The sequence below is a fragment of the Anolis carolinensis genome, chromosome 3 (assembly GCF_035594765.1).
Source record: "Anolis carolinensis isolate JA03-04 chromosome 3, rAnoCar3.1.pri, whole genome shotgun sequence".
Lineage (NCBI taxonomy): Eukaryota > Metazoa > Chordata > Lepidosauria > Squamata > Dactyloidae > Anolis > Anolis carolinensis.
Genome location: NC_085843.1, coordinates 244,812,493 through 244,837,106, shown reverse-complemented (window position 1 = coordinate 244,837,106; position 24,614 = coordinate 244,812,493). Strand labels below are relative to the sequence as shown.

Here is a 24,614-nt window from a genome sequence, read left to right as displayed (position 1 = left end):
GGGCAGATCAAAAGACAACTTGGCAAGGTGGCACTACCTGGAGGAATCCTCTTCCTTGTGTGACTGTGGAGCTGAACAAACAACTCAGCACATGTATGCTTGCCCACAATGCCCTGCCTCATGTACGGAGGAGGAGTTGTTTAAAGCTACAGACAATGCGGTTGCTGTTGCCCGCTTTTGGTCCAAAACTACTTAGTTGCTTGTGATTTCTTTTTTTTTCTTTTTTCTTTTTTCCCCCATTATTTGAAATGTATTTGTTGTACAATGCTTTTGACACGAAATAAATAAAACATCTGTTTTGGAGAAGGGATTCAACATCCTAAATACCAGTATGTATCTCTTTTAAGTTTAGGCTAAAACCCAGCATTGATTCGTCATCTCACTAATGTAGGAGGCACCAACCTCCTATTTGTCAAGATAAAGCCTTGACAGAAACCACTGCAACCATTTCAGCTTTTCTCAAAGGAAAGTGAAACTAACCTAGGGATCTGGGTTAAATTTCTGCCAGTTTTATTCCCAGTATTAATAAGCAGGCAACGGCAGTATCACTGGTTTTAACAGACAGAAGTGAGAATCTGACAACCAAAGATTCTTAACATGTGGAAGTTAACAAGGAAATCCCCTATTAACTGCGAAATAAACTACCTTTTCATTTGCAGTTCTTTTTATTTCTTCAAAATACCATAATATATAAACCAGTCTTAGTCATTTCTTTTGTAACCTAAAGCTAAGCATAGCTAACCTCCTACATTAGTGCTGAAGAGTATCTATCTCAGAATAAAGAGTTATGCATTAGTTTGCTATACAACAATTGTATTGCATAACAACACTACACAACTGAATGCATATACACATCTGCATGTGCACAGTACTAAATCCAGTTGTTGCACATGGCACATAAAATCTAGCCACTTCTGCCAGGAAACTTATACATGTATGGGACACCATCCTGAAACTCTGCATAGTGTGGCGGCTTGAATGCTAGACTAGAAAACTGAGATACAAGAGTTCAAATCCAACTCAGCCCTGGAAACACACTGGATGACGTTGAGCAAGTCATGCTCTTTCAGTCCTAGAGAAAGGCAATGGCAAATCACCTCTGAATAAAATCTTGCCAAGTAAACTATAGCATGGGATTTCCACAAGTTGAGACCAACATGAAGATACATGATAACAAGATACAATGAAGATTCAGGCCTATTGATTACAAAATGAACACAGACTGCTATTTCAAGAATCATGATTGGGTTTATTGAAGGGAGGGCTGCATCAATAAAATATACAGTTTAAAACTGATTGCTCTGACTCTAAACATGTTGGTCCTCCATTCTCGCTTTCTCTTTTAAAATGAATTGTGCATACAACTTCTATTTGCTTTGTTGGGGAAACAGACTATAGGATCCAGCATATACAAATCCAAAAGGCAACCCATGTACATGACATGAAACTGAAATGGTGAGATCCTTAACACTCTAAATCATTTTTAGTAGTGTGTCTGGAAATATTTCATACAACTTTTCAGTACAAAACCATGGCTTTTCATTGCCTCTTTAGTGCATGAGAAAGACCACTTTGCAATATTGTGGATCAATCAGCCTGGGAAAACTAGAATCCCCTTGCTCTGTATATGAGTAAACACTGTATATGGATACAGAGTAAGGGGCCACTGGCATTGTTTAAAAAAAAAATCCAGAAACAGAAGTATGAAAAAAAGACACACTATGTTGAATGGAGAAGATGGTTAAGTGTTTTAATTATTCAGTGTTATACTATTTTTAGAATGTGAGATATTTTTAACTTCCTATTTCCATTTTCAAAATACTTGCCTATTTCATTAATTCTGAAGTAACTTCACTGGAACATGTATACAAACTAATCTTGTAACCCAAGGAATGGCCTTGAGATGTCAAATAATTTGTTTCCAGCTGGGGAGAGGGGAGATTCTTGGAACATTTAAAATGTATTTCCTCCATGTAAAGCTGTAGAAAACAACTCTGTATTGCTGTAGCTAATTCAACCACTTTGTTCTACAATATTTTGCTGGACAGATAGCTATTTACAGGATCTTGAATGGGACTGACCCACCTCTGTAGCACTATACCTTAGGACAGTGGTTCTCAACCTGTGGGCCCCCAGATGTTTGGGCTTTCAACTCCCAGAAATCCTAACAGCTGGTAAACTGGCCAGGATTTCTGGGAGTTGTAGGCCAAAACACCTGGGGACCCACAGGTTGAGAACCACTGCCTTAGGGCCTTCATGTGTTTTTGGACCATCTCATAGAAGTCTCACCAAGCATGGCCGAGGATAAGGGATGATAACTACTGAAGTTCAAAGGCTGAGAAACACACCAGGAAGTAATGTAAATAGATGTACTGAAAACATGGTTCTCAGAGGCACTTGGATCAGCAGGACCTTGAAACTTTCCAAACATTCCCATCACTTCTATTAGAATCAAGACAAAAGCACTTCTTCAGCTGTCCCTTATGTTATCAGCTGTCATTACTTTCACTACTCTTTTACAGTTCTTACAATGTTGATGGGAGATATGGGAGGGAAATTTCTGCCCAACTGAGACAAAAACATAGCTTGTAAAAAGTTTTACTCAAGAACAGATGGCAGTAGTTTTCTCTTAAAGTCAACTAGATTCACCTAGATGTGCCTAACTCTGTGTAGCACTGTAGGCTTAAATAAGTAGAAAGCTAATAGTAGTGACACATTAAAATCCAAATGTGTCTACCCAAGTGTTGACATATTTTGTTGTATAATTCACACTTCTCTCTGCTTAGCAACAGATGGCAGATCAGTTCACTTGAAAAATACAACATATCTGGAGCAAAACTCACAATAAAGAGTTTGTGTAAGTGAAATCTGCTCATGCCACCATCCTATCACAGAATTTGCAAATTCAACACACAAGTGCCCTTACAAATAACGTTGATCTATGCTGGAAAATGCTCAAGTATATAAGGTGCAATAAATCAAGCATAAAGGGCGCAATCAATTAGTCACGAAAATAAATGCAGAGTCGTCCCAGCGGATCATGTCCCCTGTTAATAAGAAAATAAAGAGGCAATTCATTGCCTTTCAACACCAAATGCTGCACAATGCAAACTCAAGAGGAATACAAGATGCCTGTTCTGTCACAACAGATGGCGCGAATAGAAGGATCTTCAGGAACGAACAGCAGCATTGATTGTTAACATTATTATCTCAGCAGGTTGTTCTTTTTCTAGAGGAGTGATGTTCAATCCTTTCAATCCAACAACACTCAGCAAGTCAAAAACTGTGATGAATGATTGAAAGTTTCACTGGAACTTTCTCATTTCAAGATATCTCCCTATGATGGGCATTTGGTCCTGTTTGTTCTACAATCTGCTTGGCAGAACTTTACAGGCATTCAACCTACATGCAAACTGAGACAACTTTGAAGCATTTTTGTCTCTGAAAAGCTTCTCCTACCTCAAATTTGTACACCCTACATTTGGCAAGTGAACTATTTACAGTACTATGGATTATCACCCTCCAGCTTTTCAATCCAGGTTACCATTGAAAGGAGAGAGGAGAAAATAAACCATGACCAATGCTTAATCTGTGCAGTTCCAAGAACAAAATTGCATACTAATAAAGCTACAGGCAGTTCCAGCATTCAGAGTAACTAATCTTTTTCACTAGAAACAGAAGTCTTCACTCATCCCTAGGGACCCACTGCTGTGGGAGGGAGATGGTGGTGGAAGGGAGTTTGTGGGGGGGGGGGGAAGAGAATTCTGGGGAAATGCCAATATTACAAAACTTGTCTATCTCATTGAATGAAAAAGCTCCCTTTGGGGCATATGCCAAGAGGCTTTGCTGGAGCAAAGTGGAAGGAGCTGGGATGCTAATCCTTGGTTGAAAAGACTTCCTAACTCAGGCAAAAGGGGTCTGTTTGCTCTTCTCTCTCCTATGTGGCTTTTAGCTCTGAATGTGTTTTAATGAATTTTAACTGTGAATTTTTAATAATATTATGTTTAATTCTGTTTTAATGTTTGCATATTTGTATATTTGGTCATATGTTTAATGGAAGCTGCTTTGAGTTTCTTTATAAATAAACATAATAAAAATAAATAAAGTTTGGATTATTGATGTTGCCAAACCAGGTGACAGTCAAATTGACAAAAAAAAAAACAACAGGAAAAACTCAGCCATTATCAGGACCTCAAAATTGAACTGCGAGGGCTCTGGCATAAACCAGGGCCAAAAGATCTCCGCCAGCATTTGAAAACAATAAATATTGACAAAATCACGATCTGTCAACTGCAAAAGGCCACCTTTCGAAAATACATCACACAGTCCTAAATGCTTGGGAAGTGTTCGACTTGTGATTTTGTGATACAAAATCCAGCATAAACCTCTCGTTTGTTGTGTCATACTGTGTTTTTGTGGCAGTAAAATAATAATATGCCCCAGAAAGAAATAACTTTACTCAGGGTGCATCTACACTGTAGAATTAATGTAGTTTGACAACGCTTGAAATGCCATGGCTCAATGCTATGGAATCGTGAGTTGTAGTTCTACAAGATCTTTAGCCTCTTCTGCCAAAGAGTGCTGGTACCCCCTCAAACTAAAAGTTTTAAGATTCCACGGCATACCGGCTGTTAGGAATTGTGGAGTTGAAGTCCAAAACACCTGGAGGGCCAAGGTTTGCCCAGGCCTCCTCTACATCATAGATGCAACTTTAGTGTCCCTGGGTGTGAATCTTCCTGACAGAAAACACCTCATCACAGGTGGCTGCAATTGCCTTCTGGGGCTGTGATTTTTTTCCCCAACAGTGATTTTTTCCTATCAGGGAATTAGTTCTTAGTCAAAAGTAAACAAGGGTGGAAGAAAGGGCAGTTGGGGAGATAATGGTGCACAGAAAGAAAAGAAAGAAAGAGAAATGACTGTATACTTACAGTTTTGTGTGGTTATTTTAGTTGCTTTCTTGTGAACGTTTTTTCAATTACAGGGAGTTGGACTCTTTTGACTCTGTACTATTATTATTATACATATATCATCTCCCTCTCCGCAAGTTTTTAAGCAGAGGTTGGGTGGGTAAGTGTTGGAGTGCTTTGATTGCCTGTGTCTGCATCGAGCAGGAGGATGGATTGGATGGCCCTTGTGGTTTCTTCCAATTCTGCAATCCTATTATTATTATTATTATTATTATTATTATTATTATTATTATTATTATGTGGTGGAGACTCCTCTGGAGGTTTTTAAACAGAAGCTAGATGGCCATCTGTTGGGAGTGGTTTGGTTGTGTGTTCCCTGTATGACAGGGAATTGGACTAGTTGGCCCTTGGGGTCTCTTTCGACTCTCTGATTCCACTCCTACTATTATTATCATCCTTCTTTTATGTAGAACGAGACGCAAAGCAGGTCACAACATACAAAAATCCTATGATTCTATTATTGTTGTTATTATATTTATTTATATGCTGATTTTCCTTTCTTAAGAGACTCAAACTGTCTCATAACATCCAAAAATCCTATGATTCTGTTATTATTATTATTATTATTATTATTATTTTCTTTTTGTTTTGTCGAAGGCTTTCATGGCTGGAATCACTGGGTTACTGTGTGTTTCCCGGGCTGTATAGCCATGTTCCAGAAGCATTCTCTCCTGGCGTTTCGCCCGCATCTATGGCAGGCATCCTCAGAGGTTGTGAGGTCTGTTAGAAAACTATGCAAGTGGGTTTACAGTATATATCGGTGGAAGGTCCAGGGTGGGAGAAAGAACTCTTGTCTGCTTGAAGCAAGTGTGATTACTGCATATGGCCACCTTGATTAGCACTGAATGGCCTTGCAACTTCAAAGCCTGGCTTCCTCCTGCCTGAGGGAATCCTTTGTTGGGCAGTGATTAGCTGGACCTGATTGTTTCTTGCCTGGAATTCCCCTGTTTTGGAGTATTGTTTATTTATTTACTGTCCTGATTTTAGAGTGTATTCTTTTTCTTTCTTAAGAGACTCAAAGTGCCTCACAATACCCAAAAATCCTATGATGATGATGATGATGATTATTATTATTATTATTACTAGATTATTATGCTGCTTTTTCTTAGGAGATTCAAAGTGCCTCACAACATCCAAAAACAGGGCAGCTTCAAATCCTATGGCTATATTATTATCATGTCTACATCTAGATCAGGCCTGAGCAAACTTGGGCCCTCCAGGTGTTTTGGACTTCGACTCCCACAATCCCTAACAGCCAGCAGACTGTTAGGAACTGTGGGAGTTGAAGTCCAAAATACCTGGAGGGCCCAAGTTTGCCCAGGCCTGATCTATATGCTGCTTATTCTCTCAAAGCGGCAAAGCAGCGCTAAAAAAACGAGGCAAGATGGGACCATCAACTTCCCCAACCCCACCCCCCTTCTATGACAAAGGTGGCATACAAATCAGTCCAATGAATTCATCAATAACAGAGAATCCGGGAAAAGGAAGGAAACGCGGGAAACCCTTCAAGGAGCAGAAGCAAAGTCCCGCCTGGTCCCAGGAGTCCAAAGAAGAAGAAGAAAAGGAAGCCCGGGGGGGGGGGGGGGGAGGCGTGCAAAGCCGAAGCCGCGGGGAAGAGATTTCCCGTCTACTTACGCGGAGCGGCGCCCGGCTGTTGATCTCTCCGCCTTTGCCTGCCCGTCTGGATGCGGCCCAGGGAAGCGGCAGCGGCACCTCTGTCGCCTTTGTTGACGCCCCGATCCCCTCCCTCCCCTCTCCCGCGAAAGGGGAGAAAGGAAAGGGTCGCCCCCTTCTTTCCTTCCTTCCCTCCTTCCCTTTCCCCTCGCCAGCCTCAGTCAAACCCGAAGGCGCCTCAAGGCGGGAGGGGGCAGCGCTTGGTCCAGGGGCGGCAGCAGGAGGAGGGATGCGACGCGCCTGCCTGCCTGCCTTTTCCCCTTCCTTTCCCCCAGCCGAGGGGCTTCTGTGCAGCGTCTCCAACCCATGCGGCTGGGGGAGGCTTCGGGGATTTGAGGCGCCCCTTCTTCCCCTCCTCCTTTCCCGCGTGGGGAGCGGCGGGAGGCTCCGAGGCCGAGGGCGCGCCCCCCTCGCCGGGATGGGGAGCACGCGGGAGAAGCCGCCCCCTCCTCCCCTTCCTCCTCCTCGGCCAGCAGCCCCTTCCCCTCCTGCCAATGCGCGCACACAGCCCAGGCTCCGGGCGGAAGCGGCGGCGGCGGCGGCTGTTGCTACTGTTGCAGCGGTCCAGGCTTTTGTCTGCAGCCTCCCTCCTGTCTGTGGCCCAGGCGGCCGAAGCAGCAAGAGAAATGGATGGATATAGATCAGGCATGGGCAAACTTGGGCCCTCCAGCTGTTTTGGACTTGGGAGTTGAAGATATAGTGCTTTCTTTACATCCCCCCCCCCAGTTCCGAATCTTGTCATTCGATTACATCCAGGCCTGTAGCGAGGGGGTGGTTTTAGGGGTTCAAACCCACCCCCTCCGAAATTTTTCAGGTTATAAAAAAAATCTGGTTTACTCATGAATTTTAACTGGTTAACCAAATCCCCATGCTAAGTCTATGAGACAGAAGATATTGACAGGTTTGTAGCGGGGAGGGGTGTGTGCTAGGGGTTCAACCCCCCCCCCCCCCGAAATTTTCAAAACCCCTCCCTAAATTTTCTTCTGGCTACGGCCCTGATTACAGGACTTTATCCATCAGCCCTGGATCTTGTCATTTGGTTGCAGCTCTTTATCCATCAGCCCAAGTTTGCCCGTACCTGATCAAACCCCTTTCTAGGACAAAGGTGGCATACAAATCCATCCATCAGCCCTGCCCTCCCAAGCTCAGAATTGTGCACTATTCAGACTAATAATAATAATAGTAATAACTATTACTGACAAAGTTCTGAAACACAACACACCAGACATCACAATTGTGGAAAAGAAAAAGGTTTGGATCATTGATGTTGCCATCCCAGGTGACAGTCGCATTGACGAAAAACAACAGGAAAAACTCAGCCACTATCAGGACATCAAGACTGAACTTCAAAGACTCTGGCAGAAACCAGTGCAGGTGGTCCCGGTGGTGATTGGCACATTGGGTGCCATGCCAAAAGATCTCAGCCGGCATTTGGAAACAATAGACATTGACAAAATTACAGTCTGCCAACTGCAAAAGGCTACCCTGCTGGGATCTGCACGCATCATCCGAAAATACATCACACAGTCCTAGACACTTGGGAAGTGTTCGACTTGTGATTTTGTGAAACGAAATCCAGCATATCTACCGTATCTTGTTTGCTGTGTCATACAATAATAATAATAACAATGACAATTTTATTCTTGTATACTGCCCCATTTCCCCGAGGGGGCTCGGGGTGGCTTACATGGGGACCAAGCCCGGCAATATACAATAAAATACAACCACACAAAATACATTCCAATTACAACAAATTTATATATCAGAACTATAAAATCACAACATCACACAATAAAAGCATAGCCAGTAGCCAAGGACAACATAATGGCACTTCAATCGTGGGGCAGAAGAATAAGATTATAGTTGTGCAATATATTAGGAGTACTGATAACATAGGCCAGTGATAAAGTGCAGAGGCTAGGATATAGGTGGGGGTAGGGATTCAATCAATTGTTCATCCTAATCAAAGGTGGTTTGAAAAAAACAGGTTTTCAAATCTTTTCGGAGGGAGGCCAGAGTGGGAGCTAGTCTGATCTCTATTGACGATTGTTAGTCATGGTGTGCCTTTGTATGGAATCGCTGTTCGTTTTGTTTAGTTTCATCCATTTTGTATCAGTTTTGTATTTGTCCCTGTTTCCGAAAACGGGGCGCCTCATATAAATAGAATTTTTGTCTCACTTACAAAAAACCCAAAAGAATTTGGACCATTGGCAGCAATGAGAGGGCTTCCGAGGCTCACCCCCCCCCCCCCCGCATCATCTCCCTGGGGAAGGTGTTCCAGAGCCAAGGGACCACCATCGAGAAGGCCCTCTCTCTCATCCCCACCAACCAGAGGGACCCAGACAGAATTGGGACCAAGGGGAGGGCCTCCCCATCAGATCTTAGAGCTCATGAAGGGGGTTGGGATTCCTTTGATTATTTTTTTATTTATTGATTGAGCTTATTATTTGCATGCCTCCTTGGTCATAGAATCATAGGATTGTAAACTGCACTGTTTTTTTTTGTTTTGGTTTGGGTTTTTTTTTTTGATGTTTTGGGCCACTTCTTGGCCCATTCAAGATAAAAGCAAAATAGCATGCATCATCCGAAAATACATCACACAGTCCTAGACACTTGGGAAGTGTGCGACTTGTGATTTTGTGATATGAAATCCAGCATATCTATCTTGTTTGCTGTGTCATTAATAATAATAATAATAATAATAATAATAATAATAATACGATCTGCCAACTGCAAAAGGCCACCCTGCTGGGATCTGAAAATACATCACACTGTCCTAGACACTTGTGAAGTGTTCAACTTGTGATTTTGTGATACAAAATCCAGCATATCTATCTTGTTTGCTGTGTCATACAATAATAATAATAATAATAACAACAATAATAATAGTAATAATGATAATAGAATCATAGAGTTAGAAGAGACCACAAGGGCCATCCAGTCCAACCCCATTCTACCATGTGGGGAAGACACAAACCAAATACCATTCAGCCTCTGTTTAAAAACCTCCAGAGATGGAGACTCCACCACACTCCAAGGTTGCATATTCTACAGATAATTCTTTTCCCATGCTTTAGCTCATTCATTCATTAGAGTGGAGATTGAAGTCAAGGAATAAGAAGAAGACCAGAAATGTGCTGATGAAGAGTTCTGCAGCTACCATGGACTGCTATAAAATCAAATAAATGGTCCTAGAACAAATCAAGTCTCAATTCTACCTAAAAGACAAAACTGAGGCTGTCATACTTTGACCATATCAGAAGAAGACAGGGCTCTAGAAAAGACCATAAGGGAAAGTAGAGGGCCGTAGCGATGGAAAGAGAAAGATTTCTTTCAAGATAGATAAACTCAACCAGGAAAGCCACTGCTCTGAGTCTGCAATGATGATAGGACAACCAGGGGGGTCTCATTCATAGGGTCGTCATACCTCAAAGTCATCTTGGAGGCAGTTAACAGCTCCAACAGAAATCCAACTAGTTATGTTTCTCCTGCGTTTGGGGAAGGAGGGGAAACAAGTTCAAGGGCAGTGTTTTTGGGCTCTGTTGCTTTAGAAAGCTATGACTGATGGGAACAGAGAAGTGAGAAGTACATGGGCACAGAAAGCACTGCTACAAAAGGTCTGTCTTACCCTCTAACTGGCCTCCTTTTTCAGCTGCTTTTTAAGGTCCTGGGTTTATCTCTCCACCTACTTTCCCTAATTGTCCTTCACTAGCTTCAGCTGCTACAAACTGAATTCTTGGTGCAAAAATTGTTTGCGCTTGATTCAGCAAAGGGGAGAAGACTTCATTATCTCAACCTCTAAAGTGTCCTTGGATACTGTTGTTTTAGGCAGTACATAAAATAATTTAGTTTTGCAGTTTGTGTAAGCACATATACTGGCTTTTATATGTAGTTGCTATTTTTATAAACTATTTATTGGTGTTTATTAACTTAATAATATTTTGTAGAAATATATTTTAATATATATATTCTTGAATGTTTTTCAGTGATTATGTGCTTTTAGCCATGTTGTAACCCACCACAAGGAGAGGCGGGTAAGAAATAAAATTAACATTATTATTATTATTAAGTTTCATAATGATTGCAAGAATTGCTAGATTTCCCCTTTGACCATCTTGCACCTGTTTTCTGAAAAACGGGTGAAACGTTTTAAATAAATTAATAAAATTTTTTAGTAGTGCAACTAAGGAGAATGCATATTGCTCTAAGGCAGTTCAATTCCACGAATGGTCCTGTTTAATTCTGGGGTATGTAGTTTGGTGAGGTACTTAAAACTCTGTCAGCTCTCTATTGTTATAGATCAAGAGAAAGGTGAATCAATTGAAAGGACACGTGTCATTTACAGTCTGGTATAAGCCTATCATGCCTATACATTACCAGGCGAACTCTGGTAAAAAGCATACTGCCTTTGAAAATTCTGGGGGAAGAAAAGATAGATAATTTTTCACAGAACATGTATTACAGGATAGCTTGAGTTTGACTCAAAATAACATGCAGCCAGAACATTACATAGGAGTAGTCACAACACAGAGATATAATTAAATACTCTTCCAAAATAAGGGACAGGCTTTTGAATGTTCATAGTGTCAGGGTCTAAGAAGGAACTTTGCAACTGAATTAAACATGAAGTATGTTGTTGGTGTATAAATGACCAGGGATGGCATCAGGTGTTAAAAATGTGTAGTTTCATCCCCACCCCATGTTTCCTAGTAAGTCTTCCACTCTTTTCCTATGTGTAGCTGCTTTCTTATCTTATGATATGTTCCTGAGAAAAAGCCAGTGTTATCATTTGTGTGCAATGCTCAAGCTAGAGAATGGGGAGAAAGGGGAAGTCCTGCTTCCAAATGCCAACATGAGAACAAAACAATGCTTTGTGTAAGGGACAGTCTTTTCAGTAACAGTTAGTGTGTCCTTAATTTAGGTTCACCCAGGCCATTCTGTTCCCCTGAAGGACATCTAGGGGAAAAGGAGCATTGCCTAAATTCTCAGATTCCTGGTTTTTCTTTTATTTTGTCGCTGTTCTGCTCTAAAACTGATTAGGTCTACTAGGCTATTACAGTGAATGATAAGCTTTGTTTAGAGTATGTATAGCCTCCTTTAACTAAAAAGATGCCCAGGGCAGCTTACAAATAATTAATTTTACAACTCTGCCACACTCTGAGTAGCATATTCCACTGTCAGGCAGCTCTTCCTTATATACAACTCTGGAATAAATGACTACACAATCAGGCAAACCAAAATACTTTCCAGCTGCAAGTCTTTTCTCAAGATATGCCAGCTCTGGGATTGTACAGTTACCATGATTCAGTAAAGTCTGTGCTCTATCATAGGAGTGGCCTCATATTTCTTTCCCTTGACCTATTAGAATGTAGAATTGGTATTTCTAGTTAAAGAGGTGGACTATAAAGTCCTACAGAGCAAATGTTAGATTTCTTGGAAAAACTGTTTCCAATGGGAATGCCAAAGTAATATTGGAAGCTGCATTGTGGGTAGGCCATTAAGCTCAGTACCATGTTTCCCCGAAAATAAGACATTCCCTGAAAATGAGACCTAGTAGAGGTTTTGGTGAATATAAGACATCCCCCGAAAATAAGACCTAGGAGGAGGGAGCTGCCGCCATTGCCGAGGAAGGCGCCTGCAATGAGAAGCATTTCCCTCCTCCTTTGTGCTGCCCGTGCCTTCCTCAGCGGAGGAGGAGGAAGCAAAATAAGACATCCCCTGAAAATAAGACCTATTATTTATTTATTTATTTACTGCATTTATATACCGCTTTTCTCACCCCTGGGGGGACTCAAAGCGGTTTACAACATAATGGCAAAATGCCAACCATACATTAGAAAACATAACAGATTGATCACATCATAAACAATAAAATGAGCAACATCAAGTGTACTTATCAAACAACTCAAAAATAACAAAAATAGAAATTTAAATATATAAATCAAACATTTAGGACATTTTTACGAATAGATCTAATATTAGTAAACAGTTAAAACATTAAACATAAAAAGGCAATTTGCAACAAGCCAACAGGCAGATGTAGTGTCAGTGTTTAAAGTGCTGTCTGAATTAGATTATATTGCACAATTCCACAAGATAAAAAGGGCCAAGTTAAGGTTTGGTTACCATTCCCCTCCCCCACCTGCCTCCCGAATTCCCTCCCCATAATGTCTAGCCCTAGTCTTTATGCCCTCCCAAAGATTCCCAAATCATTGCAAATAAGGACTCCTCTGGATACTGTTCAGGCAAAGCCCAGGTCTTCATTGGGGGGGGGGGGGGCGGTGTAAACTGTGATATGAGGTCCTTGGGGAAGTAGATGGGGTTGTTTTTTCTTGTGATGGTGAGGTGTCTCTATCCATGATGGTAAAAGTTGCTCAGCAAAGCAGGCTCTGGGTCCAAGTGATGGTGTTTTTATCTGCTGCTGGCTTCTGGTGGAATAGTACAGCTGTGGGGGCCACGCCCAGTTTGTTTGGTGTGACCTAGTGTGTCTTTGGGAGATAATATAAGACACTGTCTTATATTATCTTAGGGATTTTTTATTTTCCACTGTGGATTTCCCTACATGCAGTTACTTACAAAACCCAAGCCATCTTAGGAGTGGTTTATGAATTTTTCAGTTCTTTAAACTGTGTGTCTTTTGAACTGCACATTTGGGTTACCTACTATCTTGTTTTGTTAGCTACTCTGGGAGACCTTTTGGCTAAAGAACAGGGAATAAGTGTTTTAATTTTAAAAGCTAATAATAATAATAATAAAATTTTATTATGATCAATAGATCAGATAAAAATAAACAATCAAGGAAACAAATAAAAACAAACAAGTAGAACAAATACTATTAATAACATGATTACATAAAATAGATATTAATAAATACAGGTAAAATTCCCTTTAGTTGAGTGGTTCCAACCTGTGGGTCCCCAGATGTTTTGGTCTTCAACTCCCAGAAATCCTAACAGTTGATAAACTGGCTGGGATTTCTGGGAGTTGTAGGACAAAACATCTGGAGACCCACAGGTTGAGAACCACTGCTTTAGTTTATCATGTCATTTTGTTGGTGACAAGCAAGCGCTGCGGTACAAAAGCTCAACATTTTAACTATTACCATTGGATTCTGATCTGCCAGTAAGTAGTATATGTAAAACTCCTCAGTTCTTCCAGGAAAGCTTTGTAGAATTGGGTGGATAAAAGTATGTCAGAAGCCATTGTAGAAGGAACAGTATAACAATACATGGCTTATAGTCTCCACAGAGCCATCACCACAAGGACATATGTGTGCATCATAGAGGACTTTGTTATACCTCCCATCTAATAAGGCTGAAGGTAATACATTAAATTTTGCTAGGCTGAATGCTTTTCTGTGTTTTGGAAGGGTTATAATATTAAAATGACTTGCTAACATAAAAGACTGACCACTGTCTCAGAATTCAGGATATACAGTATCTGCACTTACATGGTACTGCAACATTATCTATAATTAACTGCTGTATTTTATTTTTTTGCTTTTATATATCCATTTTAACCATACTTTTCTCAATTAGAACTTTCAAACCATTTCTGTAGAATTTTTTTTGAACAATTCTTGGAATACTAGTTGTGTGTTTATATTTCTTTTTTGCAGGATTCTGAAGAAAAATGTTTGACCATGACTGCCTGGCAGCCGCTCAAAAAGTGTGGAAATTAATTGTCCTTATTTTCACACATGATTTTCACACATACTGTTAATTCTCAAATAAATATGTGAAGTATTATTATTACACATCAAGAATTAAGCAATCATCTCAACAGAACTCGTAGCTAGGGAAAAGAAGTTTTTTCTGAGAAGGCAGGATGCAGAAAACAATTGCTTGCATGTGAGCTAGTTTAAGGATAAACATGGAATTGCATTCATTGCTAAATCTTTGGTTACAATGGGAGATAGTGGTCTTGAAAAACATTGCAAAGAGATAGCTTGGCTCCTCAAAAAGAAACAGCAGTTGAAAATAGAGTTGCTGAGTCAAAAGGCTTTTTTTGGAGGGGAGATTAAACTACACTGTTTCGACATTCCTTCAATTTATTTGTAAATGCAACAGTCAAAATGCAACCTAGCTATCTCTTCAGTGTTTGCCATTGCTTATCCCAGAAGATGTACTTGTGATAAGATTCCAAATAAAAATGTATCATTTTAAACTTTGAAAGTGGCTTCTTATCACTTACAATACTCACACCTCATTCAGAGTATACTAAGAACAATGTAAAGCACTGCTTATATATCAGATGAGATATGGATTACAGTGCTTTGCTTTGGGGAATTTGGTTCCCAAAAAGGCTCCATTTTTAATACTAAAGAATTGACCAAAGAATAATAGAGAATTAGATCTTAAATAATTAATCAGAACACTCTTATGTAGCAAGAAATTGACTATCTATCATTCCTTCTCCACATGTCTCTCCTGCAATGATTTTGTAAGATATACTTTCCTAAACTTTAGTGAATTGGAGAGTCACTGTCTTTTAAAAATGGTCAGATACTTGGCACACAGCAAGCTATGCATGCATTTCTGAAGCATACATCTCATTATAATCTAATAGTTAATACTCAGAAATGCATGTCCTTCTCCTTCTCCAAAGCCTGAAGAGCTTAAACTAAGAGCTTTTGCAGAAGCTGGAGAGGAAAGGGTGATTGGCCACAGACGCTGGGGAGATTAAGTCATCCTTGTGTATAAATCGAGGACAGGTTTTAGGGACAAAGGTGTGGATACGTTGTGGGTCATTCTAAAGAGAAGGGAAAGCACCAATGGGGCCACTTCCATTTCCCAGCCTGGGCATCCAAAAAATCTATAAATTGTGACCCAGAGGAGAGAATAGAGTGGATCAGTGCTTCTTTTATTTTCTCTTGGGGTGAACTAAGTTCTTTCCTTTTGCCATTCTACTCGGGAATGGGGATAATTCTTTTTTATAAGAACTGACTACATTAGTGGCCGGGCTGTGGTGCAGGCTGGTGAGCAGCCTGCTGTAATAAATCACTTTGACCATGAGGTCATGAGTTTGAGGCCAGCCTGTGGCAGGTTGAGAACCCATCAATTAAAAAAATAAAAAATAGCCCCTGCTCGTTGCTGACCTAGCAACCCGAAAGATAGCTGCATCTATCAAGTAAGAAATAAGGTACCACTTATAAAGTGGGGAGGAAAATTTGACTAATTTACGACGTTGGAATGAGGAAGTGCTGTCACAGTGGATGATGAAGCAGCTGCTCCCCCCTGTGGCCAGAATTGAACATCCCCTCAGGAGAAGGTTAAATTGCCTCTGCGTCTGTCTCTGTCTCAGTTCTATGTGTATATGGGCATTGAATGTTTGCCCTATATGTATATAATGTGATCCGCCCTGAGTCCCCTTTGGGGTGAGAAAGGCGGAATATAAATACTGTAAACAAATAAATAAATAATAAATAATAAGTAATAGCAGGAAATTATAAATTTCCACTCACATCTAACTGGGAAAAAAGAACAGCTGGTGCACATGGCTTTGAAAGCTACACAAAACAAATACCACATTAAAAAAACCCCTATCTTCCTGCATACTTCATGATATTTCTTATTTTCTTCTTATTTCTTCTATTATCTCTGTTAAATGCAAGTAAAATAATAATTTAACTCCTGGCTGTAATTTTATGGTGAATCAACAATGCCTAACCCTTTTCTGCTAGGATGGTTAACAAACAAAACAGTCCTTACCTGTTCAAAGAACTTTCTGCATTTAGGCTTCCATCTTTAGTTCTAATTCTGGAAAGTTTGCAAAACCTCTTTGAGCATTCCTGAAACCCTTTCCTCCACTCTTGGTTCTTTTCAAAAATTATTTGTTAATTTGAGCAATTTTGGATTGCTTATTTGCCTGTTCATCAATCCCACCTTTAATTTTGTTTGCCCAATTGGATCATTGACATTCCCTTTTCTCAGAATATCTGATAGGCTGTTGCTGTATTTTTCACTTTTAATGTGTTTTAGTAATATCAGAGCCCCCACCATCCAACGTGTGCCCTCATTAGATAACAGTTGCTTATCAGCATATATGCATTGCACACCACATCTTTTCCTTCTCTGCACTGAGAAAAAGCTACATTGTTCAAAAATGTGTTTTATATTTGTTTTAGATACAAGGTTTTTCACAAAATTGACAGGATTAGATATAAAAATTGAAAAAGGTAGGTACTTAAATTGTAGTTCGTGTACATGTTGCTATCTTGTGTCAGTCTTTAACATGGCTTCTAGCAAAGAGTGTTTCTGGGCTTATAAGTTTATCGAAACGTCAAGAACTCCCTCCCGAAAAATTTGTTTCAGTTTATGGATGAATTTGATTTATGTGATATTTGGAGATTAAAAAATCCTAACCAAAAAGATTTTACATATTATTCGAACAAACATGAGCTTTGGACTAGAATTGACATGGTATGGGCTTCAAAAAGCCTAGCACCAAAAATACAAGAAATAAGAATACATGCAAGGGATCTCTCTGACCACTGCCCTATAACCATGACAATTAATAAGAAAAAGCATATGGTAAGTTGGAGACTAGATAACAATTTGATCAAACAGGAGAAGGACATAGAAAAGTTAAAACAGATGACTAAAGAATACTTTCAGCTAAATGATAACGAAAATATTGCCCCACAAACCGTCTGGGATGCCTACAAGGCGGTGGCGAGAGGTTGTTTTATACAACAAAAATCAAGAAAAAATAGAATCAAAAATCAAAAACTACAAATATTACAAGGGGAAATAGATAAACTTGAGCAAAAGTCAAAAGCAAACCCTAATGAGGGAAATGTATTAAAAAAAATAAAATTACTACAAAAAGAAAGGACAAACTTACAGTTAGAGTCTCTTGCAAACCAATTAAAATGGACACGACAAAATTCATTTGAAAATGCTAATAAACCGGGGAAATGGCTCGCCAGAATAATTAGGAAAAAGAAAAATAAACAACAAATTATAAAAATTAGAACAAAGGAAAAGGACGTATTTACAGATAACGAAATTAAAACGGAATTTGAGAAATATTATAAGAACCTATATGAAAAAGATGAAATTAATCCAGAGGAAATAACAAATTATATATGTAGTCAAAAATTACAAAAAATAACGGATGACCAAAGGTTAAACTTAAATCAAGAAATTACTGAAGAAGAAATTAAAAAAGCTATTAAAAAATTAAAGCCAGGCAAAGCACCAGGCCCAGACGGCTTCACAGCCGACTTCTATAAAATTGAGCAAGAAGAAATAACCCAATTCTTTAAAAAAATTATGAATAAAGCCCTCAGTGAGGGAAGAATTCCTGATTCTTGGAAACAAGCGGAAATAATTCTGATACACAAAGATGGAACAGACCCGAGTAATGTAAGGAACTACCATCCTATATCATTATTAAACAATGACTATAAAATTTACACTAAAATACTAGCAGAGAGATTTACAAATTTTTTAAAAGACTGGATTTCAGAAGACCAGGCGGGTTTTTTACCTAAGCGTAGTACTAAGGATAACCTAAGAATTATTCTGGATGCAATAGAATATTTTGATCAAAACCACCAGAAGGAAGTGGGCTTCTTAGCACTAGATGCTGAGAAAGCATTTGACAACGTCAATTGGGAATTTTTCAAATTACTACTTAAAGAGTTAGATATGGGAAATCTATTCCAAAATGGGATAAACGCAATCTACTCTAATCAATTTGCAAAAATTAAAGTAAACGATTTATACACCGATAAATTCGAAATACAAAAAGGTACAAGACAGGGATGCCCGCTTTCCCCCTTAATTTTTATATTCACATTAGAAATTTTGATGAGATCAATAAAAAAGGCTGAAAACTTAAAGGGCATTAAAATTGACAACCAAGAGGTCAAAATACGCGCCTTTGCAGATGACGTAATATGTATATTAGAAAACCCAAATGAGACTATCAAGGATTGGTTAAAAAAAGATTGATGAATATGGTGCACTGGCGGGTTTCAAAATTAATAGGAAAAAGACGACAATACTCACTAAGAATATGACAAAAAAAAAACCCAAGATGAGCTAAAGGACATCTCGGGCCTGGAAATTGTTAATAAAATTAAATACTTAGGTATTTGGATTACAAGTAGAAATAATCAACTTTTGGAATTAAATTATGGGGCGAAATGGCAAGAGATAAAAAAAGATTTAGAGGGCTGGAAATATTTAAAGCTATCACTTTTGGGCAGAATAGCGATAATTAAAATGAATATCCTGCCTAAACTACTTTATTTGTTTCGCAATATCCTCATTATTAGAGGGGAAAAATTATTTACGGAATGGAATCGGGAAATAAATAAATTTATCTGGCAAAACAAAAAGCCAAGAGTGAAATTTATAACTATGACTACTCCCAAAGAAAGAGGGGGCTTCGACTTACCAAATTTACAACTATACCACGATGCATGCGCGTTAGAATGGACAATAGATTGGGTAAAATTGGAAAAAATTAAATTATTAACCATAGAAGGATATAATCTACGATGGGGTTGGCACGGATATTTATGGCAAGATAAGCAAAAAATAGACAAGCAATTTGGAAATCATTTCGTTAGATCAGCCTTAATTGCAACCTGGAAAAAATATAAAAGATATCTATACGAAAAAACCCCCCTCTGGTTCTCGCCCCTTGAAGCAATCCAACGTAGGCTACTAGGGTGGCAAAAATGGCCCACATATAAAGATATTATTAAAAAAGAAATTACTACGGGAGTCTCACCTCCCTTAAAGGATTGGGAGGAAATTAAAAAAGAGTATAAAAATATCACATGGCTACAATTCTATCAATTAAAAGAGTGCTACAAAAAAGATAAGGTAAGCGGTTTTAATATAAACACCAATTTCTGGGATAACCTACTCAAAAGAGAAAAAAAATTATAACATTAGTATATAACAAAATACTAGAATGGAACACGGAAACGGATATAATCAAGGATTCAATGTTAAATTGGTCCAGGAATATTGGCAGACCGATAACAATGGACGAATGGAGCACTATTTGGAATAAAAACACTAAATTATGCTATTCTATTGAATTAAAGGAAAATTGGCTTAAAACTGTACATAGGTGGTATTTAACACCGAAAAAAATAGGACTTATGTATAAAGATAGTAATAATAAATGCTGGCACTGTAGAAAACAGGTGGGATCATACTTTCACATGTGGTGGAGTTGTAAGATAATTAAAAATTTCTGGTTGATAGTCCATAGAGAATGTAAAAAAATTTTTAAAGTAAATTTTGAATGTAAACCAGAATATTTTTTATTAGGACTATATAATTTTAAAATAGAGAAAGACTCAAATCCAGAAATGGAAAAAAATAATAAAGAGAAAATATTTATTTATGCTATCACCGCAGCTAGAACAGTACTAGCCAGAAATTGGAAAGATGGGAAAAATCTCAACAAAGAAGCATGGCTGGAGAAACGAATGGACATCAAAAATATGGATAGACTGACTTTTTTGCTAAAAAAAACTACTGGACAACCAATGAAAGAAACGAATTGGACACTCCTAGACAACTACCTACAAGAATCAACATCTTGATGTAATAAATGGACGGGAAGTTAGAAGATCGGAAGTCTACCTCCTCCCCCCCTTCGTTCCCTCCCCTTTCCCCCCCCCCCCCCCCGATAGGGATTTTTCCCTTGGATCGTGACCCTCTCCCTTACCCCATCCCGGTCCCTTTTTTCCCTGACCCATACCTGCCCTCCCCACACTGCGGTCCCTATAGATTACCCCACCCCCCTCCCTTTTCTCTTTCTGCTCTTATGTCACACGGTAAAATTCAATAAAAATATTTTTTTAAAAAAGTTTATCGGAAGGGATCCTATCAACTTTCTAAAGCTTCTAGTAATACAGCAGCTTTTGAATATTTTCTTTAAAAACCCTAAAAATGACCCTTACTCAAAAATCTTGTTTTTCCATGAAAGTGTTGACAGGTTCTGTCTGACATTTGCTCTTTGCTCACATTAGAAGATCATGCAAACCACAATAATGATTTTGCTTGCTGAATAATGCATACGTGGGATGAACTATGAACATGTCACCTGAGGATAGTGCATACGTGGACACTTCACCCGATGTGATGAGTAATGAGTTATATAAGTTACCAGGCAACTACGCATGTCCAAAAGGATGATAATAGTCAGCAAATTCCATTGTCAGTTAGCTTTCTGCGCATAGTTGTGTAAAATGGTATAAATGGGAAAGCCACTACAAGCAAGGTGTGGCATTGCATTTTCTGGGCATTAGCTAACATTGTCACCTGCTCTTGGCCAAAAGTAAAGGCTGGTATGTGTGAAAATGTGTGATGTGAAAAACTGTAAGTTCTCTATGTATTTGGCTGAATACTTTTAGCAAGAACAAAGGCGTTTCTATGTTTTAAAAGAAAGAACCTTGCAGTTGAGTAGTCTATTAGAATGTGTGGCTGGATGGCCATCTGTTGGGGTGCTTTGAATGTGATTTTCTTGCTTCTTGGCAGGGAGTTGGACTGGATGGCCCATGAGGTCTCTTCCAACTCTATGATTCTATCATTCTATATGTGTGTGCGGCAATGAGATAAGGTCTGCTGTATTCTTATGTCTTTGACCATTGTTTATGGTCACCTTTATAACTGTTTGTTCATAAAACTATAAAAGGTATTAAAGGAGGATCCTTGTTACTTCTCCTGAATAATACCTCATAATGTCCATGCCACTGATTATTTCTGTATTTTTAGCAAAAACACGAACACAGGCACTAGTTAGATACCTTTTCAGAATTAAGGAATTATCAGGAGAATTGCAGGAAGGCAGAGATTATGTTGTTTACTATATTCTCCATACACTGTATTTCATGTGAAAAATAAGAATGCTCTCTACTTCCCTCGCTTTATACCTGGACATAACAAGTGTATACATAAATACAAATGGCTGCCTTTACAACGTCAAACATAATGTTCAATCTAGTTTCTGCTAGTCAATTAACCATGACTTTTCTGCTAGATTTTATTAAAGCAAATGCATGCTGAGGAATAGGCAAAATATTGATACATGTGAGCATCATATTTTAAATATCTTTTGTACATATGCATGGATTATCAGAAATGCAATTGTGTATGTGCATACACACATAACCACGATAGGGAAAGAGGTTGTTTTAAAAGAAAGCTACCTGCCTTTTTGTATAAATGTAAAGATTTTTCAGATTCCTATTTTAACTTATCCAGCTGCGATCCACATTAATTTTCATACCTCCATGAAGAGCTGTCTTCCTTTCTGTTCCATCAAGTTTCATTAATTTCACTAGATTTTCTTTCTGGTCATTCCAGTAAATTCTATCACCATTTAAATAGTCAATGTAAAGGCCAGTGGGCCAGACAAGGTCTTCAGAGACTAAAAAGTTGCCTCTGTTACCCATCCATCCAAGCATTTTAAAAATTCTTGCTGGTGTTTGTTGCAGTCTAGTACATTTAGGTTTAGGGAAAGCAGAACAGAGAGTACACAAAAATGGTTAGAAATGAGACATAGACATTGGTTCTTACAAAATATTTGTTAATCCTTAATGAAAGGTAAAGAGAGACTGGTCTTGGAAAATCTGAGTGCTATGCCCAGAAGTGAAAGGTCAATTTTCAGCAGATAAGAATGATGTTCTGGCCATTGGGCCAGAGAAAAGATAGTGATATTACAAATATTGCACTGGGGTGGGGGTGGGGGGTGAAAGTTCCAATGGGCTGAAGAGGTTTCTGTGGATTGGAATCCCCAAAATCCCCATATGAATGAAGAAAAAGATCCTTGGTGTAGAAGCTTGTTGTGTGGTTTTGTTTTTAGATATGAAAAAGTTTTAAGAGATTAAAAGATGTTTAAGAATGTTTAAAGAAAGTTAAGGAGAAATCTTTCCAAGGAGGAGATGGGATGTAGAAAAGAAGGATTGCTGTGGTCTGAATGTAAGTCAGGAGAGATAGCATTTTAAAAAGGGGCAAAAGTTTTGCCAGGAGAGAGTTTGTGGCAGAGGAAAAATGACAGGAAAAAGAGTTGTTGCTAGAAGAGGTAGAAGAGGAGGGGTTTTGAATGAGCTATAAGTCAGAAAAGAACAGATAATATATATTTAAATATTTTAGAAATAGGAAGCTCTTGTCTGTTTGAGGCACATGTGAATGTTGTGGTTTGCCACCTTGATTGGCATTTAGTGGCCTTGCAGTTTCAGGGCCTGGCTGGTCACTGCCTGGGGAGGGGTTCCTTTGTTGGGAGGTGTTGGCTGTCCCTGATTGGTTCTTGTCTGGAATTCATCCAGCTTTTTGAGTGTTACTCTTTGTTTGCTGTCCTGATTTCAGAGTTTTTTATATTGGTAGCTGGATTTTGTTCATTTTCATGGTTTCCTCCTTTCTGTTGTCTGCGTGCTTGTGGATTTTGGTGGCTACAATGTGTGGTTTGACATGGTGGTTATTAGAGTGGTCTAGCATTTCTGTGTTTTCAAATAGTATGTTGTGACTAGGTTGGTTCATCAGGTGCTCTGCTATGGCTGACATCTCAGGCTGAGTGAGTCCTCAGTGCCTTTCATGTTCCTTGATTCATGTTTGGGCGATGCTGCGTTTGGTGGTCCCTATGTAAACTTGTCAACAGCTGTATGGTATATGGTAGATTCTTACAGAGGCGAGAGGATCCCTCTTGTCCTTTGCTGAATGTAGCATTTGTTGGATTTTCTTAGTGGGTCTGTAGATTGTTTGTATGTTGTGTTTCTTTATCAGCTCCTTTTTGTGGTCAGTGGTTCAACCAATTGCGATATGACATTTGTGGTTCAGGAGTCAAACTTATGCTGTATACTGTGATTCATGCTGAAGCAAATCTGTGTTGTTCTATAATGTAGAAACTTGAATATTTGAAATGGTGGCCTTTCCCTTCTTCTTAAAGGTTGGGAGATCTGCCTTGCAAAAAGGTGACATTGGTATCTGTGTTCATGAATTTCTATAATCCTTTATTTGGATCCTATAGTAACCGTAAAACAGGGGTTTGCCTGTGATACATGGTTTAAGCAGTTTCCTCCCTCTCTTTCAGTCATATGGATTTAATGGTTAAAGCATTGTGTTTTATTTTGCTTTATTTAAATCATGGGTCATTTGACTACAATCAGGCCTCTTCCACTGGAAATATTTGCATTAGGGCTCTAACGTCCAAAAGGACATGGAACCAAAGGGAAAAAATGTAAAAAGGCATCTGTTTTGATTAAGACCCAAAGGGGGGGAGGTGATCCAGGAAGGTAAAGACTTCAGAAGATAATATGCATGTGTAAGATCTGAGAACTTTTATATGATTGTTAATTGTATTTATTTAAGTTGTAGGAAAATAAGGAAAGTACTGGAGAGGAGACATCAGAAAAAGCCTTTTTGAAGACTGGCAAGCTAACTAACAACTTTTGTTTAAGTTTAACAGGAATTTCAAGTGGCCACCATCTACAGAAGACAAAGTTTATGAAGAAATTGCGGCTGCCTTAATAAAATTGGGAGTTACAGTATCAATTGAATAATAAATAATGCATACATATTGTTTGTGCTTTGTAGTTTTCCGAGAACCAGAGTAGGAAAAAGAAGTGCATTTAAAAAGCATGCTGAAGATGATGACATTGGTTATTCGCAATTTGGTGTCAATTATTACCGACTATGCATGTTTGTTTCAGAACGTCAGAGCTGGTAGCCTTAGATTTCTGGAATAGACAAAATTTGCTCATTTCAAAAAAATTAATGATTAATGGTACAGGGAAAAAGAAGTGCAAACATTGCTTTTTCAGCATTAAGTGGATCTGGGGTTCAAATCACACACACATGGTTAATCAAAAATTAAAAGTGATTTCTACAGTTAAATAAAGGTTTTACACTTAAAAGGTCTACATTCACTTGGATGCTGGAAAACAGACAAATGGAAAGATTAGATTTATGGTTTAAATAGAATTGTATAAAACATATGGTC

At 38.8% G+C, this 24,614-nt stretch overlaps 1 protein-coding gene and 1 long non-coding RNA gene across 6 annotated transcripts in view; one reads left to right on the top strand and one right to left on the bottom strand.

The window, feature by feature from the left end:
- Positions 1-22,111, bottom strand: part of st6gal1 (ST6 beta-galactoside alpha-2,6-sialyltransferase 1) — a 112,861-nt gene extending 90,750 nt beyond the window's left edge. The window contains exon 1 of one of the 5 annotated variants that reach the window (XM_016991924.2): positions 21,906-22,111. The gene's annotated coding sequence lies outside the window, so the exon portion shown is untranslated. Of the gene's footprint in view, positions 1-6,602; positions 7,182-16,351; positions 16,555-21,905 lie in introns of those variants that run through there. The other 4 variants (XM_016991922.2, XM_062974326.1, XM_016991923.2 and 1 more) reach the window with 4 other exon arrangements.
- On the top strand, positions 10,274-14,815 carry LOC103278205 (uncharacterized). The gene is made up of 3 exons (XR_505882.3): positions 10,274-10,503; positions 10,628-10,675; positions 14,260-14,815. It is a non-coding gene; the product is annotated as an uncharacterized LOC103278205 (long non-coding RNA).
- Positions 22,112-24,614: the final 2,503 nt, after the last annotated feature.